The sequence below is a fragment of the Haemaphysalis longicornis genome, unplaced genomic scaffold, assembly GCF_048455015.1.
Source record: "Haemaphysalis longicornis isolate Haplotype H1 unplaced genomic scaffold, Haemaphysalis longicornis Haplotype H1 scaffold_12, whole genome shotgun sequence".
Taxonomy (NCBI): domain Eukaryota; kingdom Metazoa; phylum Arthropoda; class Arachnida; order Ixodida; family Ixodidae; genus Haemaphysalis; species Haemaphysalis longicornis.
In genome coordinates, this window is record NW_027526225.1 from 8,483,505 (window position 1) to 8,501,752 (window position 18,248).

At 48.1% G+C, this 18,248-nt stretch overlaps 1 protein-coding gene across 1 annotated transcript in view; it reads left to right on the top strand.

The window, feature by feature from the left end:
• The first annotated feature begins 2,314 nt into the window (after window positions 1-2,314).
• Window positions 2,315-18,248, top strand: part of LOC144162382 (adhesion G-protein coupled receptor D1-like) — a 42,006-nt gene continuing 26,072 nt past the window's right edge. The window contains exons 1-2 of the mRNA XM_077692885.1: window positions 2,315-2,433; window positions 17,760-17,794. The gene's annotated coding sequence lies outside the window, so the exon portion shown is untranslated. The remainder of the gene's footprint in view (window positions 2,434-17,759; window positions 17,795-18,248) is intronic.

The window sequence follows — 18,248 nt, forward strand, 5'->3', positions numbered from 1 at the left end:
AATTTACCCAAATTGATAGCCAGAATTATTCTGAATGTCTCTTCAGTTGTCACTATGTAGCCATAAGTATGGTATCACAAATCTCAGTAGACGTGCGTTGTCACGAGGCGTTGCCAATAATTAATACCTCCGTAAGATGCCTGTGTCCCTATGCAGTGCAAATCGTCACGTTACACAAGGAAAAACTGACTGCTTATGGAAGTAGCCATACAATGCTAGTTCATTATAATATTCTAGGTGAGCTACTCACACCAACTATTAATTAAATTTTGCCCAATTACTTTAACTGTACTATTTGTGCTACAATGGAAGACTTGCCTCAAAGACTGCATGGCAGGAATGCCGTCTTAGGTGTAATTAAAACAATCTAACGGTTCTATACGTGTGACAAGACACGCACACTTACATACAATAAAGCGGCGGACACATGTCCGTCCGAGCAATCCGGTTTCCGACGCGGCGCGGCAAAATATCTAGCAGATTGGATGCGCGCGGGAGCGGCCGACGCGGCGGGTCATCCGGAAGCCAAGTCGGTTCTCCGGGCGTGCGTACACATACACTCGTTCAGGTACGCACGCAGACACGCACACACTCACTCACGAACGTGCGAACACAGGACTTGTCGCTGAGAAGGAATAGTTGACATCCACCAGAATTGCAGCCAACGGCTACAAAGGAAAGCTGTACAGCTCTCCCAAAAGCTTCGCAGTTGAAGGAAAATTCGTTCTGGTCCAGGATGAATCCTGGACCGGGGACGAATATAACCGTCTATATGGCCTATATGGTTACTGTTGGGACTGGGCCCTCTCACCGCAGTCTCCACTGTTTCGACTGGCCATCCGAGCGCAGTCACCGGTGTAGCGACGTTGCCTTGCTCCGTCCGCTATCAACGCGGCGCAGAGCAGAGCGACGAAGTTCTCGAGCCGACAAAAATTGAAGTACCATTTATATACAGTATGTACAGGGTAAGCAAACGTTACATGACTCGCACTAAGGCGACAGCACCCTTTCACTGTATGCCTCCGAAAAGTGTTGCCGGAGAGGAGCCGCCGAGGAATGCCGACGATAAAGAGCCTCCGGGTTTCTTTTATACCCCGGGAAGTTCGTTGGGGCCCCGAGAAGTTCGAATAGCTCCAATCAGGGCTCTCGCTGACTGAAGTTTGAATTCCGACGAATGGAAGCGAAACGGTGAGTCAGCTGCGCCGCCAATGGGGAAAGGGAGGGCGACGCCCCCGCCGTCTCCGTGACCTCGCCTCCAGGCTTAGCGACATGCCCTTATTTGGTCGTTCTCGGATACGGGATTCGGCCGCACCGCCGCGACGAAAGGGAGAGGCGCTTTGGCGGTTCGGACGAGGCGTGAGTCAGCCTCGCTGGCGGCGTGTCGCCTCGTGCAACGCATTTGGGCCAGGCGCTCTGGCACAACACTAGATAAGATACAGAGTACCGTCACTGAGCCACGCAAGTGAGCAACGGCGGCCATTTTGCTGTTTATAAGTGTCGCCAGATTGCCGTTTCTGCGGCCTCACCGCTAGCTTTGATGAGGCCATTTGTAAACACTGACGAAGACGCAGCAACACGCCATCTTCGGACACACTTCTGCAGTTGAAATGCTGCGAAGCGCGCTACCTTTGATTCGCGTTCGAACCGACGCCAGTTGCGCGCAGCCGCAGAGCGGACAGGACAAGCCGAGACTACCACAGTTGACCGACAGAAAATGCATAAACAACAAAATGGCGACGCCCATGAACCGTCGCAGTGCAAACAAATGTCACGTGATGGGAACTGGCCAATGATCACGGCGGCGGCACGGAATAATTGGAGAAAAGAGTACCGATTCTCTGCAACCTTATCTAGTGACACTAGTTTGCACCATCTGGTCCGAAAATGTGGGAGGTACTTTGGTACCGCTGGGCACCAACCAGTAAAATTTGTTACAACCACCCCCTGTGCATGGGATTTCGCGCTTAAGAAGTCACCCGACTTTGTCGGGAAATGCCCCGGTGGAAGGGGTCGTAACTTTCGTCCTATTCCAGGATTCGTCCTGGTCCAGGATTCATCCTGTATTAGGACGAATTTTTCTTCAACTGCGAAGTTTCTAAGAAAGCTGTATAGCTTTCCTCTGTTACCATACGGCTACATTTCCGGTTGATGTCAACATTTCGTTTTCAGAAACTTAAGCCACGTTTGGGATTTCCTCTAAATCTGGTCGATGAGTTTTCGCTTTGTCGAATTCCACTGCACGCATCACACATCTACATCACTCCATTCTCTTGTACCTTACGCTGTCTCTTTCCCGCTTGCTTCCAGCAGCCACGGCCCCAACATCTCCAAAAGGTTTCCGGACGTGCCTCGCCTGGGACAGAAGAAAGCGCACGACTGTTCGCCAGGACTGCCGACGACTGCTGGTCCCGCTATGCACCTCTCGAGTACAAGGTGGGCAGCACGTATGAAAAGAATTCGATATTTTCTTCTCGTGAAATCGATAACATTTAGACCGCTTAGCCATATTCGGTTGGTGGTTTCCGCACCGGGATTGTGTCATACCTACCGTCGTATTCTGAATTCCTCCCCCACTCGAACCTCCGGTTGAGGAGATCCTTGAAAGCAATTTTGGCATATAAAAGTATTGCGGTATCCTCCACTGAGCCGAGCCTAGGAACAAATGGACTGGAGGACACACTCAGAATACGGCCATTAGTCACGTCTGTGTCATGCTGAGACTGCGCATGTGCCCAATAAGGGCACCACTGAAGTACGTATGTACGAATGGAATTTTAACACGAAATTATTTTATTCCGGGATTCACGAATGTTTCACTTACGTCATATCCGTCACGGAAGTGACGCCAGTACAGCGAAGCAAGCGGCCTGTAAAGGGTGCGCCCCTACACACAGGGTCTTCTTGCGGGGAAGCAACCTTTAGTACTAAAGTGTACGTTATACTAGAGTCCTTAAAGCATTGAAGGACTCTGGTTATATTTATCGTTGTTTTTTTTTGGGGGGGGGGAGAGGAGGGGGTTCATATTTTAACACGGAAGTGTTTTATGCCGGGATAAACCAAGATTTCACTCACGTCATATCTGTCATGAAAATGACGCCAGTACACCTCTGCCGAAGCGACCCGCCAGCAGGACGTTGCTCGCCAAGCACACCCACAAGACAGACGCTGACCCGCAAATCATGCTCAGCTGCAGATTTCGCTGCGCATTTCACTTTCGTGTTTTACCGATTCCTATGACAGAGGAGTCAACAACAGTTTTTTTTTTGTCAATGAAGCTTAGCATCCGTTATTCGCGAATAAACTCTTATGCCTCAATAACCTGTATATCTATCTAGTGGTCGACCCGCATACAATACACTGCCTTTGTTTTTTGTGCTTAAGCATCTTTCTCTGGTTTTACATTGGGCATCCTCGATTTACCAGTCCTGGACGGTCCGCGGGCAGTCCGAGGATTGCGTTCGGACCGGAAGCCCCATAGGAACACATGGGAAAATCGAGCGCCGGATCGCGCCTCGGGCAGTCCGCGGACGATCCGGGACTGATAATCGAGGAGGCCCATTGTTGTCCAATTCCTCTCATGCTGTATGTATAACGGCCACGGCTTATAGTAAGCGCGCCTAGCTACGAGCAATTTTAACAGCGAAGCTATTCGTTACACGGGACGAAATGCTGTGACGCGATCGCAGCGATGTCGAGAGGGCATGGCCTAGTCAGGAGGAGAGCAAGCAGCTAGTTAAAAGATTGCTTGAACGAGAAGCTTATAAAAGCAAAACGTTTCTAAACTAGCGAATCTGGTGGCAATATTTATACTTGTCAATACTGTTCATCAAAAACAACGATAGCCATATTTGGGGCAGGACATGAGTACATAATTGACAGTTGCATTATTCTTTTAATTAAAAGTACATGGCTCCGTAATTCTTGCGTCAGCAAATAAAAAAATACGCATTGAAATAAAACGAAAAGCACTCGCGACGCTCCCTTGTGGCAGTGTATTATGTTCAAAAGTAACAAGAAGTTCCAGTAGATGGAGCGAGCAGTGGAACACAGCAAAAATGAATTGGCGCGAACGGGAATAGATCTTCTGGCTATCAGAAGTTCTGTGAAGCTTAGCCTTGAATGCCAAGTAGCTTCGCTTGTAAAATCAGCGTTTTCGACGTTAAGTCAGTGAAGCCGGGCTAATTTGCGCTTTTCTAACGTCCACTGCATCGCGAAGCCTTGCCGCGCATTATCTTCGACAAGACCGGCGTAGAGATTACGACCACAACATCTTCCACACAGGCGTACCCTTCGTGTTTGCCTCGGTTTGTATTTATATTTTGGGTGTCCGACGCGCCGAGGCTACACAGGCTGCGCCGACCAATAACGAATCAGTGTTTCGAAACAAGTGAACAAAAGTTGGAGCCATGATGGATGCTCTGTGGGCTTAGAAACGTGTGTTGAGAGACATGTATTGAGGCTTACGGGAGAATTTAAGAATGGTGTAATTACAGGTGGAGGACACGCTTACACTAATAGGGGTGGAGGAGGAGGAATTAGCGTCTGTTTAGAGCAGCCATCCCTAGGGAAGTGTCCTCATTCCAGCACCCCTTGAAACTCTCCGGCTTCTTGGTTTACGATGGTGAAGGAGAATAAAATAAAAGTGGAAAACAACCACCCTCCGTGGGAACGCACGAATAACCTGAAGGAGGAGACTATGGAAGCAAAAACAAAAAACTGCAGTGACGCAGAGGCCCCCCGGCATGGTAATTAAACAAGACAATCGCACGCCGAGAATACAGGAGTGTTTGAAGCATGTTTATTATAAATTAGCAAAAGCGCGTTTACGCCAAGAGCGTACATGTAGGGCTAACCAGGGCTAGGTATGTAGGAAAACCTGGGTCGTAGTAAAAGAGTAGAAAGCTGCGCAGAGGGAAATGAATTGTGGGGATGATAATACGAGAACATAACCTGATGAGTGGAGGCCAGCATGAGTAACTTGAGCCAGATAACTACAACGGTAGCGAAGCACTTGTGTCGTAATGACGCATGTGCTGTGCTGCTATAACGGTGATTGGCTAAGCCGTGGTGACATAGCAAAGAAAAAGATGACGAAATGGGAAAAGAATCTTTACGATGGCAATGAGAGGATGCAATCTCGGCACTGAAGATACTTCTGCTGCCGGTTCTTTCGGTGGTGCCATAAACCCTGGGGCGTCTACCTCTGTGAAAACTGTGGAACTTTATTGCTCACTGAAGTACGCCGCAGAAGCAGATTGCAGGGTAAAAAAATACCACACGGCGAGCAGATAAGCAGGATATCGTTGGAGCTATAACAACAACCGGCACCGTTGCGACGCGAGAGGAGATAGAGAGAAAGAAATACTTTATTGGCCCTTCGGAATTATGTTTTGGGGGTGTAAGAGAGGGGGTCAGGACTTGGCCTGACTCCCCCGGGTCGCGGAACATCTGCTGCCAGAGCTGAAGGCAACGAAGGTGGGGAATGGGTCTGTGGGGAATTCGCAGAGGGAATGGAGCGAGGGTCGTGTGCCCCCCGGCTGGGCAGGTGGAGGTAGTAAACAGGTGTGGGTGAGTGTAGATCCCTCTCGAGACTAAGACATTGTCGTAACAAAAGAGGATATTATAACCACAGACCTACCAATAAAAATGGAGGATTGCACATCTTTAAATAAAATGCAATGCGCCCGCAATGCCACACCTCAGGGGTCTTCAGAGTCTCCCTAATTTTTTCTCTCATTTGTTGTGTATTTGTTACATTGGCGGTGGGCAGGCTATTTAGTAAATTATTAAATACCTCTTATTTTTCGATGCTTGCTTTACAGAAGGCAGAAATAATGATGTTTTCTCGAGATCTCAGCTTCTCGACCCAATTCCTGTGAGTGTATGTGAATTTAAGAAAACTGCACCGGCGAATCGGTCAAGTGCGCACCCATGAACGCGTGCTCGTGAAAAAAAAAGCAGAAGAGGGATCTTAGCTTCGACGCTATGATGTTCAGTGTTAAATACTCGAGTGAAACTAAGTATAATAGCTGGTGGAATAAGGAATGTGATAGGGCGCACCGCCGCCGTAAGGCAGCGTGGATGTAGTCCCTGCTTTGTAACCATTGCCCCGCGAACTGGTCTAGTTGCAAATTTTACACTTCTAATTTCAAGAGAGTGATGGCAGAGTCTAAATTAAAATATTATTCAGAACTGAATAGCGCGCGTTCAAACCAAAAACATAAAAAAGAGTTGTTTCGTTTCATGGCAAGTAACAAAACCCCAGAAAATGCTATGTCAGTCGCTTCAGTCGTACTGTCTTCCCGTGAAGCGCAGGATAACCTTGACGTACTCGCACGCGGCCTTGCCTCCAGGCTTTTGTCGTCGGGGGGTCGACCATTAGACCGCTCATTCTAACTCGGGTTTTAGATGCAGAGCATCTGATTCACTCGCCTTGTCCCTCCGGCGTCGTCGTCGTTGTCGTCTTCGTCGGCGTTGTCCAGCCCTCCCCCATTCTCCTCGCCGCGCCAGCTGCGCTCTCCGCCGCTCACCCCCTCTCCTCTCCGATAGCGAACACTCTCTCGCGAGGGGCATTGGCTTGGCTTGGATTGGATTGGATTGGATTTGGATTGGATTGGATTAAAGTGGATTGTGTTGGATTGTGTTGCGTCATAGCCGCGGCACGTGGCGTCATACCCGCGGCAGACGCGCTGGGGCCGGCGCATGTGCAGTACTCTCTCTTCCGCGGTTTCCTCTCCTTCGGGCGCGCTGCGCATATAACCGGTGTGCCGTTCTCCGGCGAAGCAACATCCACGCTTGGTTCAAACACCTAGAGTCCACGCCGCTTTACAAGTACGCCAACGTCGCCATCGACTGGGACCGGCTTACGCAGTCCCCTTAACGTTATGCGCGCTATAAAACGTGGCCCCTTCGCCGCTCCGCCTATGCGTCGCATCTACACAGGGGTTCCCGCGAGGGGAGATGGGAGTTTTTAACACGAAAGTGTTTTATTCCCGGATACAAAAGCTGAACGTAATGTAAGTCACGGAAGTGACGCCTGTACAACGAAGCAAGCGGCCTGTAAAGGGTGCACCCCTGCACAAAGGGTCTGCTTGCGGAGAAACAACCTTTAGTACCAAAGAGTACGTTTACTTAGCGTTGTTCGTTTTCGAGTTTTACATTTTAACACGAAAGTGCTTTATGCCGCGATACACCAAGATTTCACTGACGTCATATTCGTCACGTAAATGTCGCCAGTACACCTTTGCCGAAGCGACCAGCCAGCAGGACGTCGCTCGCCAAGCACACCCACAAGAGCGCCGCCGACCCGCAAATCGTTCTCAGCTGCAGATTCCGCTGCCGTGTTTGACTGATTCCTGTGACAGAGGAATCAGCCACAGATTTTTTTTAGGTGTCGGGCACAGAACTAGAAGCTGCGCTGTCATCTTTTCAGTCTTCTGTTCCTGGGCCTGATGGGGTCACAGTAAGCATGCTGAAATTCAATGGCATCTGATCTCGCTGATCACTTGAATGAATGAATTTATTGACAAGGAAAAGGAAAGGAAAGACCACCAGCAGGCGTAAATTGTCACACCTACGGTTTGAAATACGTCCATCAAAAGTGCTTGGATCGCACAACTGTGAAACCTCGCAAAAATTATTTTTGTGCTCAAAAACCCAGAATGGACAACATTGGGCCTATTGCTCTTACTTCGAATCTTGTAAACTTGGTGGGGAAAGTTATATATGCCCGTTTTATGGCTTTCATTGTAGGCAATAACATCGTCAGCCCTAGCCAAATTGGCTTTCGTCCTGAATGCTCTATCTGCTTCGCGCATGTTGATTTAGAAAGTAGAATTCGGCTCGCCAGGAAAATGGGAGAGATTTCGGCCTTAGTCACACTGGATGTGGCAAATGCCTACGACAGCGTAAAAAATGAAATCTTGCTTGAGCGTTTGATGGTCTGTAATGTACCTTTACGCATTATAGCATGGGTAGAGGAGTTCTCGCGAGGGCGCGAGTTTTTTTTTTTTTTTTTTTTTTTTTGCACAGATGCCAGAATCAAGTCCGACTTTTTCCCCAGACCAGAGGTGTCTCTCAAGGATCCGTTCTCTCCCCAGTTCTCTTCAACATTTTACTCAGTTGAATCCCGCGTGACCCTAACATAACTGTCTATATTCATGCAGATGAAATCGCGTTCCATGCATGTGATAACGACCTTCAGTCCATTTACCAACGGCTCCAAACCTATCTCGATACTTTGACTAGATGGCTCCAAACGGTTAGCTCTAAACGTAAAAAAAAAGGTGCCTGTTAGTTTTTCTGTTACAGTAAGACGTGTCAATTTCTCTTACATACCAAAATCAGATCGTTAAACAAGTGAATACGCTGAAATACCTTGGCGTTATGTATGATCCCTCTTTGAATTGGTGCCCGTGTACTTTTAAAAGGAGTGCGGGCTCTCGGTAGAATCGGAAGGCTTGCTCGCAACAAATCAGGAATACGCCGAGAAACGTTGCTAATTTTCTACAAACTGTACGTTCGACCAATGCTGTAATTTGGCTGTGCACTCTACTCTGGTACTGCTGAGTATAAATGTAGGGCTCCGTCAAGTTGCTGAGTGAAACGTTTTACCCTATTTTCCGCCATAACGGCGTACGTTTATGGAAATAAACTTCAACTTCATCTTCAACTTCAACTTACGGCCCCATTTTTTTGCTTGAAAAACCTGCCCTGCACTTACTTCTTGGGTTGCCTAGATTTGTTGCTGGCACTGTGCTACACCCAGAGGCGCAACTTCCACCACTAGAGACGCGATTCCAACTTTTGTCAGTAAAAAAATTCCCTCGCACTTCCCCGAGGGGGAGAGTGTGTAAGTGCGAATGCACGGTTGCATTCGCACTTAAAAGAAAGATGCATTTATTCACAGACACCTATTTGTGTTGTCGTTGTACTTGATTGCTAGAAGGATCGCTTTGTGGTCCGTGAAATGGACCGTCAAAGGGTCTTGGAGGACGGTGCGGACTTGGCAGTTTCTCGCAAAGGCCAGGTCGATGAAACCGCCGTTGATGGTGGTGGGCGAGTCGAGGGGTACGCACGACATGGAGTGCGTGGCGTGCATGTAGTCGACCAACCACTCTCCGTCCTTGCGGACGTCGACGTTGAAGTCGCCGACCAAGACGACGGGATCCGAGGGTTTGGAACGCGCGCAGACGCTCTCCATGGCCGCGTCCACGTACTGGAGGACCGCTTCGCGCGAGAGGTTGGGGGCGAGGTAGGCGGTTAGCACGAAGATACCGTCGCCGGAGTATGCGTTGGTGTAGACCATGCTGTACTCCTTTAAGCGGGTGCATTAGCCCTTCTCACGCCCGATTCCTGGTCAATCCCTCACGTGGGTATGTGCCATGAGGAGGCGCCCAACACCCGCAGTCACTGAGCGGAGAGCGGAGGAGGAGAGTAGCGCGCGCCCATCTCCCCCCGTTGCTAGGAAAGACGAGGAGGAAGACGAGGAGCGCGCGCACCCGCAGCTGTTGCTATGCGGACTACGGCGGCGGACGATTCAGGCTCGCTTAAGAAGTGCATCCGCACTTAAAACATACCTGAGGATGAGAAGCTAAAGAGCAGGCCATATTTTTACAACAACCCTTTACATTCTGTACTACGCCATGGCCCAGGTTTCGACGCCCTCCGCTCCTGTTTGCCAATTCAATTCTTTCCTCTATTGGCGTTGACTTGCTTTTCATTGAACCATTATCTGCGGGGGATAAGCTAGTGCCGGTTCATGTCAGCAACATATTCCCAAAGGTTGCCAAGCTGCTTCCTGGGCGTATCCAACCGGGCGTTTTAGAACAGCACCTCGCTCATTATCTACATCGTGTTGTTACTGCTACTGATGGCTCGCAATACTAATCTAAATCAGCGGTTCGAATCTAAATCAGCAGTTCAGCGGTTCGAAATCAGCGGTTCATCTGATCTAGATTGGAGTTTTTCTTTTAGACTGGTTGACTACACTCCCATACTTGAGGCAGAACTCCTGGCCACGGCTCTGTCCATAAAAAGAATTCCTAGCTCTGTATCGTATGTAATTTTTACAACTGACTCCCTCTCCCTTTGCAATTCATTTGTCAAATCTGAAAATTATATTCATCTAAAAACATTTCGCCACTTTTTGGCAAATCACGTCGTATCTGTACGTGTTGTGTGGTTTCCTGGACATGCAGGTATTCTGCTCAATGAGAGGGCGGACTCGTTAGCGGGTTCCGCCTTAGGTGGCCCTGTAATTAATGTATGTCCAAATCTGACAGCTGTAACTGTGGCACGTCTTCGTGGATATTTCTTACTCAGGGGGCGGTCGAACGGTATCCTCGATAAACCAGAGTATGCTCGCCTAAAATTCACATGGAATTCATCGTTTTGTGTTTCCCGCCAGTGTGAAGTGGCCCTCAAAGCCATGAGGTGCCGTCTTTTTTTTTTTGTTTTTTCGTTAGAAGTTTTTTTGTTAGAAATTCGGAGGAAAACACATTTATCGAAATTGAGCACCATGCCCCATTTGTCGCACCACAAAAGAATATTGTTAAGGGCAGTGTTGAGAACGAGGTGGTCACCTGGCGAATGTACATCAGTGAAGATGACACAGTCGTCTGCAAATAGTCTTATTTTAACCGGATCAGTAATAGCATTAACAATACCATTTCAATAAATTAAAAACAGCAGCAGTCCTAGAACACTACCCTGCGGTACGCCGGATTCAACTGGGAGATGAGGTGATGTCTGTCCACAGACATCGACATACTGTTTCCGGCCGTTCACGTAAGCAGACACCCAGGACAATAAGTAGTTTGGAATCCCTGTAGTCTGTAATTTTCTTGATAAGCTTGTTATGGGGAACACGGTCGAAGGCTTTACTGAAATCTAAAAACAGTATGTCGACGTTACCAGCCTTGTCTAAAACAGAAGCAATGTGATGAACAACTGAAACCAACTGGGTGACTGTGGAAAAACCTTTTCTAAAACCATGCTGAAAGGGAAATAGAATGTGGTTATCATCTAAGAAGCTGTTGATATGACGGGCAATTATGTGTTCTAGCATTTTGCAGTATGCGGAGGTCATAGAGATTGGTCGGTAATTTGGTATGCACTGTGGGCCCGCTTAAGGGCAGAACACGTGTCAATTTCCAATCGAGGCTTAAAGTTGCTGAACTTATTGAGGCTCGGAAGATCACAACAGGGTACTTGGCCAATTGCGGGCACATCTTGCAAAACTCGGTTAGCATGTTCACTCATACATTCACTCACTCACTCACTCACTCACTTACACTGGGAAAGGCTGAATGGTGTAACCGCTAATGTGGTTTTAGTTAAATACCCGCGTAATGAAAAAGTATTTATTTATTGCGTGAGTGAGTGAGTGAGTGAGTGAGTGAGTGAGTGAGTGAGTGAGTGAGTGAGTGAGTGAGTGAGTGACTGACTGACTGACTGACTGACTGACTGACTGACTGACTGACTGACTGACTGACCGACCGACCGACCGACCGACTGACTGACTGACTGACTGACTGACTCACTCACTCACTCACTCACTCACTCACTCACTCACTCACTCACTCACTTTTCTTGTGTTGTATAGCACACTATTGTTCCGGTCATCAACGACAGAGAGATTTGAGGGCCGTGGTGCGGGAAACATTATACCTAAATAATAAGGTGGAGTAGTGATTCTTTAAAGGAGCCATGAAGACAAAATACAAGTTGGGTTTATTAGAAAGACTGCCTAGTCCCGATGACAATGATACCAATATCGTCGTAATCTTCGTACAAATAACGGAGATATTAAATAAAACGTGTGAACCAGTCGCGACCCCCTAGCCATTTTGCCGCAACTTTTCTATGACGTCACGGAACTTCGTTTGTGCGATTGGCGGCCGCCTAACTGACCTGTCGCGACGACACATGACTAGACGTCTGTAATGGGGCCTCTAGTTCCATTTGATCGCATCACTTGAATGCTAACGTGCAGTTAACGCACTGAAAATTATGTCTTATTGTTGGCCCGTATTACGTCATTCTTACTCATAACACGTCACTGTGGCGCAAAATTTGAAAGTTTTTAATTACTTCTTGCTTTTTTTTTCGTTAAAAAATATCTTTTGTGGCTGTAATAGAGCTGAGTGAGATACTGGATCCTAGTTCGTTCAGATTAAACGAAGTTGTATTTTCTCTTCATGGCTCCTTTAAGTCTTGCTTTAAAAAAATTAAAAGCCCCTTTCATCTAACGAGAAAGTTGGTTGAAACGCGAAGCTTTCCCCCATGCGAACTGAGTCAAAGTACGAAATCCAAACTGATTCGATTGTGTTGGAATGGCGCAATCAGTTAGACGTCGGCTTTATAACGCAAGGGACCCGAGTTTGATTCCGACCTCGGGAAGCGTTTTGTAAGGGGCTTGATGTGCCGTCACTTATCACCATCGTCGTTTTGTTAAGCCTAATTTGCAAAGTTGGCTTTTCCTGCAGTGCGTTTCGCGCGACGAACGACGCCATCAGTTAGGCATAGAAAGCTTCGCTTAAAAATCTTGGTAACCGCAACTGCATTGCAGGGGGCTGCAGTTCGTCGTTGACCGAGTTTCGCCGCTTCAAACAGCTCTATTATCCACGACGGTCGGCATCGTTCACGCATGCGTGAACGATGCCGACAGTTCGCTTGAAGCAGCGAAAGGTTGACTGTCAAGGCTGCAGCCTTGGCAATCAACCCTCCCGTCTGCTCACGACAATGCGCCTTGTTGTTCTTAAGGCATCGCGTGTTTGCGGCTCGTAATGCACGACCCCGTTCTTGAGATTTGCACTTGTCTTCCCTTTTTACCTGGCGCGCCGGATCACAAGAAAGATTGCTACCGGCGTCAGCCAGCTAGCGTCGTCAACGTCGAGACCGCAACCCGTCGTAATGAAGGCGCGTCAAAAAGTCACGACAGAGGCACATCTACACGCACCGCTCGATGCAATGCTTCCGTACACGCGACACTCGTGCGCCGGCATACGCGACATGTTAGATCTGCCGCAGTCGCTCACTCGCGAATAGTTATGGCACTGAGGAAAACAAGAAGGGTCATTCAGGTACCTCGTGGCCCGCGCATTACTGCATTATACCTCGGCCTTGGCCAACTTTCAGCGCCACCGCTTAGATCTCCCCGTGAATGCAGTGAAGGATCGTTTGGAGTCACGGCATCAAAACACGCCGTTCCCAGATTGAGTTTTGTTTGTTCCTGTGGACGCTGTCTGACAAGAGGGTTTCCGGAACTCTGCCTGTGTCCTCAACAAACCAAAATCTTCTCCGCCTGTTCTGCGAAAACGGACCCAGACGGGAAATGGTTCCGTTGTCCCAGATACCGGTTATACGGATGAATTCAGTCGAGGAGCGACTTTTTGAAGTGAAAGCTTTTTTTTAATGGGACTCAAAGTTCCCTGTCAAAGAACTAATGCATTTCCCCATAGACCGGTTGGTCGACCGAAAAGCTCTGATAACATCTCTGGACACACAGCGCGTGTGTGAAACCAGGCTTCCATTGTGTCAAAACGGTTATTTTAAAATCGTGAAAAAGGAGCGGCTCTAGGTAAGACAGTACACGCATCGATCATGAAGGAGTACAATAGTGTACTATAATTATATCTCATAAACCACGTATCGGTATACATTTACATAGTTCGTAGGTGCGTTTATTTATTGCACGAGAAATCGTCGCGTGGGTAAATTCTTCGTTTGCGGTTTGTGTCTTTGAAGGCTTGACGACCGGTTGGACGCACTTTCAACGAAGGTTGGACTCACTTCTGACGCAGTTTCTGTGTGAGAAAGCTTTCGCGCTTCTCTCAACTTTCTTTGGGAAGGGAAGGCAAAGTTTTTTTACAACATGGAGAGGTAAGAAAACAAGCTTTATCATGATGAAAGGGCAAACACCGCTACATAGTGACGTTACAGGGAAGGCTGTGTGTCTGAAGACGGTGTTTTCAAAACTTTGTACAGCGGCGTATTCAGGCGTATTCAAGGCATATTCAAGCGCAATAGTTTGCATAACTTACGGTGTCGTCAGATGTAAAGAGACGTTCCGGGAAGAGACGTACAGGCCAGAGGAGGATCACGTTTGCACGATGAGAGGGAAAATATGCGGGGTGCCTTGACCAAACTTTAGGAGTGCCAATACTTTGCTGGGCATATCTTTGGAGCCGTATCCTCCCCAGGTTCATACAGACATACGCGCACGCGGCACGTGCCCTTGCCTTGGATTTCTTTCTGTTATTTTAATGGGAGAACTGCAGGATGTACTGCATAGGCCAAAGTAGTTCATAAGGCATCGTAATAGCATCGCCGTGCAACATACGGTGCCGTCACTAGTCTTATCATGAGATTATTGTCTGTGAGAGTTTTCCTGTCCAGCTGCTCTGGGCAGGCATTTATGTGTTTCTCACCGTCTCTAGAAGCTCATGTCTGGCTCGTTAAAACCTTTTCTCGCTTGAAATTTCCCGACCTCTTTGAAGTCCCTCATGATAAGGGCGCCGACGAGAGCACCAGCAACTCTGACTTCGGCGCCTGCTTCTAGACCACGCCCGGACGTTAAATGTTATCTCACTGAGAGCAACATTTTATGACATTTAGCATGGTTTAGGAGTTTTTTTTTTAATTGTGAGAGATTGCCCTACGGCATAGCATGAAGTTCTAAAGGTACAACATTGCACCAGTTTCGCGCAAGAATCCAAGAAGAGACCGGTGCTGGGGTCCCCATATCTAACGCTTAAGATTTGAGGGTCTCCCAGGATGGAGCCCTGTGCCTCGGAGGTGCTGAAGTCGGGCGTTTTTGAGACCTGAAAAGTTGGATTTGTAGTGCTTGTTGTTGTCGTATGTTGTTGGCGAGCTATCATGATGCGAAGCGCGACCAGTAGGCACGGGTAGACGAACGAGTAAACTTACGGAAGCACCTACACTTGTTTTTACGATCTCGGAATTGGCGAGGATCGCTTCTCTTTGAGTTTTGAAATAGTATCTGTGAATGGACGTGGCGACGAAGCACCGTCACTTGCCAATCCCTCTTAGTGGGATGTTGTGCTTAAAGACGAAGCATGAAGAAAATGAGGCCAACACGGAAGTTTCTGCAAAACTGTGCCTTTGATTTTTGGTACCAACCAACCAACCAACCGTGAGGAAGAGGAGGCGAACAAAAAGAAAAGGCGCGCCAATTCATTCTGTGAAGGTGGTTAGAACGCAAAGCTGTAAACGACACCCACAACGACTACCCATGCGACGTCACTTAAATTCACACACGTGGCTCTGCAAAGAGTGAAACCAGAAACAAGTGAAGTGCACTCAACCACACCCTTTGTTAATTTGAAGAGATATTCTTTGTCAAAGTTAAATCAATGCATGATCCATGAATGGTGGTTGGTTGACTTGTATTGGGGAAGCTAATGAGTGGAAACCCTTTTTTTTTTCTAAATTTGAAGGAAGTTCAAACGCGGTGCTAGACGATCTCACTTCCCCTCTGTCTCTGCAGCCGCCGATGGAGGCGACGAGATCACCGGCAAAGACGGAGCAGAAGTGAGAAGCCATGCGTTGGTGTGAACTCCCTTTAATTTTCACTAACTCCTAGCGCAGCGCAAGGCGCGCGCATGGCCGCTACACGTGCCGTGGGCGGAACGCACAGTGGCGCGAGAGGTCGCTATACCCTACCAGTTGTTATTTAGCGAGGAAGCATGGGGTAAAACCGCAGATGTACTCGGTGAGTACACCGTCTATCTGCCGCGTCTCCGCCTGGACTCATAACTCAATTCGTAAGACAACGGGCTATCGCTCCATTTCTCTGTTTGTTCCAGGTTCGATTCCTGGCGGTGCCAGTAACTTCTTTTATTTGTTCGCGGCAGTTTTCTGTTGACCCCAACAGTCGTGACAGAACCCTTAAGGGGGGGGTGTAGAGGTAAAAAGCTTCGCTTTAACATAGCCGGAGACGCGGTATCTCGCTACGCACTGCGTGTTCAGTGGATCAGACCACAGAATAATGTTCAGCTTTATTCTGTGGGCCAAAACACGGTGATGCCCCACTTTGAGCTTCTGTCAAAAGGGCTCAACAGATCGGCTTCCTTTACGAAGGAAGAGAGTCCCGGGTTACGACGCTAACGGCGTGGGTTCGAGCCACAACAGTTCTAAGGTGTTTTACAACGTGAACTTCTTGCTGCAAAACGTTCTCTTAAGTGAATTCAACGCATTATTTTTGTAAATAAGTGTGATTTGGTATCTTTTAGGTCGCTTTAGATAAAAAACGCTCAACAATACTGTGGCATGATCAGCAGAGTGATGTGCGCATTATCCTGTTGTCTGGTCTACAGAATAGTGCTTCACATTATCCTGTGATCTGGTTCACATGATAGGCACTGCCATATCGCTATCCACCGCCGGCTATTCTTTGCCAATCTCCCACGTGGGTATGTGCCCAGATCACAAAATACCAACGGAACAGGTTCTTTGCACTTGGTGTCACCATATGGTAAAGGAGAGAAATTAACGCATGCTGCCGACATAACATCTCCATTTTGAGTGTGACTCTCGGAGAACCTCTGGTCCAAGTATATTTCCTGATCCGTTCACCGTGACAACTTTTTCTCTTCTTTTTCCAGCTACGGCGCGACCTACTTTGCTAAATTAACACCTCGTCCCGGGAAAGGATGAACCTGCCTGCAGTCTCCGCCTTTGGACACTGGCACCATCCCCTGACCCTGAAAACATTCTTACATCGTTCGTATCCCGAAACCAGGAAAACCTGCATTTAGAGGCAGTCTTAGACCCATTTCTCTTACCTCGTGCACGCAGGTAATCTTCTATAACGCGGTGTGCATACCCGCCTCGAATGGCACATGGAACACCACTGCCCCCTCCTCTACACTGGAACCGGCTTCCGCCACGGCTTCCGTCACGACGCATCACTCACGGTCTTTGCGAATTACCGAGTTCCTCCCAACTTCACGGCTTCCTCACCCCCGACCCTCAGAAAGCATATGTTTGATAGTTTCACACGAGGCTATCCTAGCTAGCCTTGCTCGAACAAACTGCGGAAGCTGAATGTATGACTATCATGGTAGTGTTGGCTGGCTCCCTCACCCGGAACAGACGTTCGGGCTGCCCTGGAGGCTCACTGCCTTCATGTCTAGAACATTTCCGAGGACATTCTGGCTTATTATGATGGCAGTGGTGCCTCAGCCTCCATCTTTTAGTTGACCTGGGCCTACGTCAGTGACTGTTCTCTCTCTCTCTCTCTCTCTCTCTCTCTCTCTCTCTCTCTCTCTCTCTCTCTCTCTCTCTCTCTCTCTCTCTGCACTTGGCTGCCAGTCTGCAGATGTGATTTCTGTGGTTTAATAAAGGAATGTTGGAAAGCATCACCGTGTGAAGGCTGTCTAGCTAATCGCATGGCAGGGAAGTAATAGTGGTTGCAAGGATGGTGGCAGGGACATAATAAGCAGCCTTCTCGTAAAGCAGATGGCGGTCGGGCAATGTAATCGAAGAGTTTGGCGCCCATGCCATCACTTCTGAATGAACTTCCGGTGAAACAAACGAAGGCATCTGATTTTCTGTTTCGGTTTTTTTTTTTTTTTCCTTCACCAGCTTCTAATGGCGCAGTCGGCCTGTAAGCTCGTCCGAGAAGCAGTCCGGCTTGAAAAATGTAGCCAAATGATCGAATAGCTAATAAGCGAGTAACAATTTTAGTGCATAAAAAATGCCTGAATGATGTTTCTTTTTCTAAATTTCCGCAGTTCGTTCAAGGCCCACACTGCGGCGAGTGGAAAGGGTGAGTTCAAACTTCCTAAAACAGCTCTAACTGTTGCGTTTTCAATTCTAAAAAATAAGGAATATAGGGTGCTTAAAACCAGGATACGAAGTGTTCGGCCACTCACAGGGCGAGATTAATTTTGGACGCGGAACTTCAAGCTCCCACCTCATTCAAATTCGCCACCTCCTGCAGTGATTTTAGCTCGCGTGCTTTGAACCGTGGCGCTCACAGAATTCCGACAGAATTGCATCACAGTCTTTCCTGACGACGCAAACACTGTGTTGGTACGTATCAGGCGAAAACCTATGCCGCAAACGCAATAACCACTCCCCCACACAATAAGACACGGTGCCAGGAACCTCAGAATGTACTTTACAGGGCAGAACTTGCAGAACAAGCTCTAATTGCATATACAGTAATTTCTCGTTATAACGAACTCAGTGGGACACCGAAAAATTTAGTTATAAGCCGT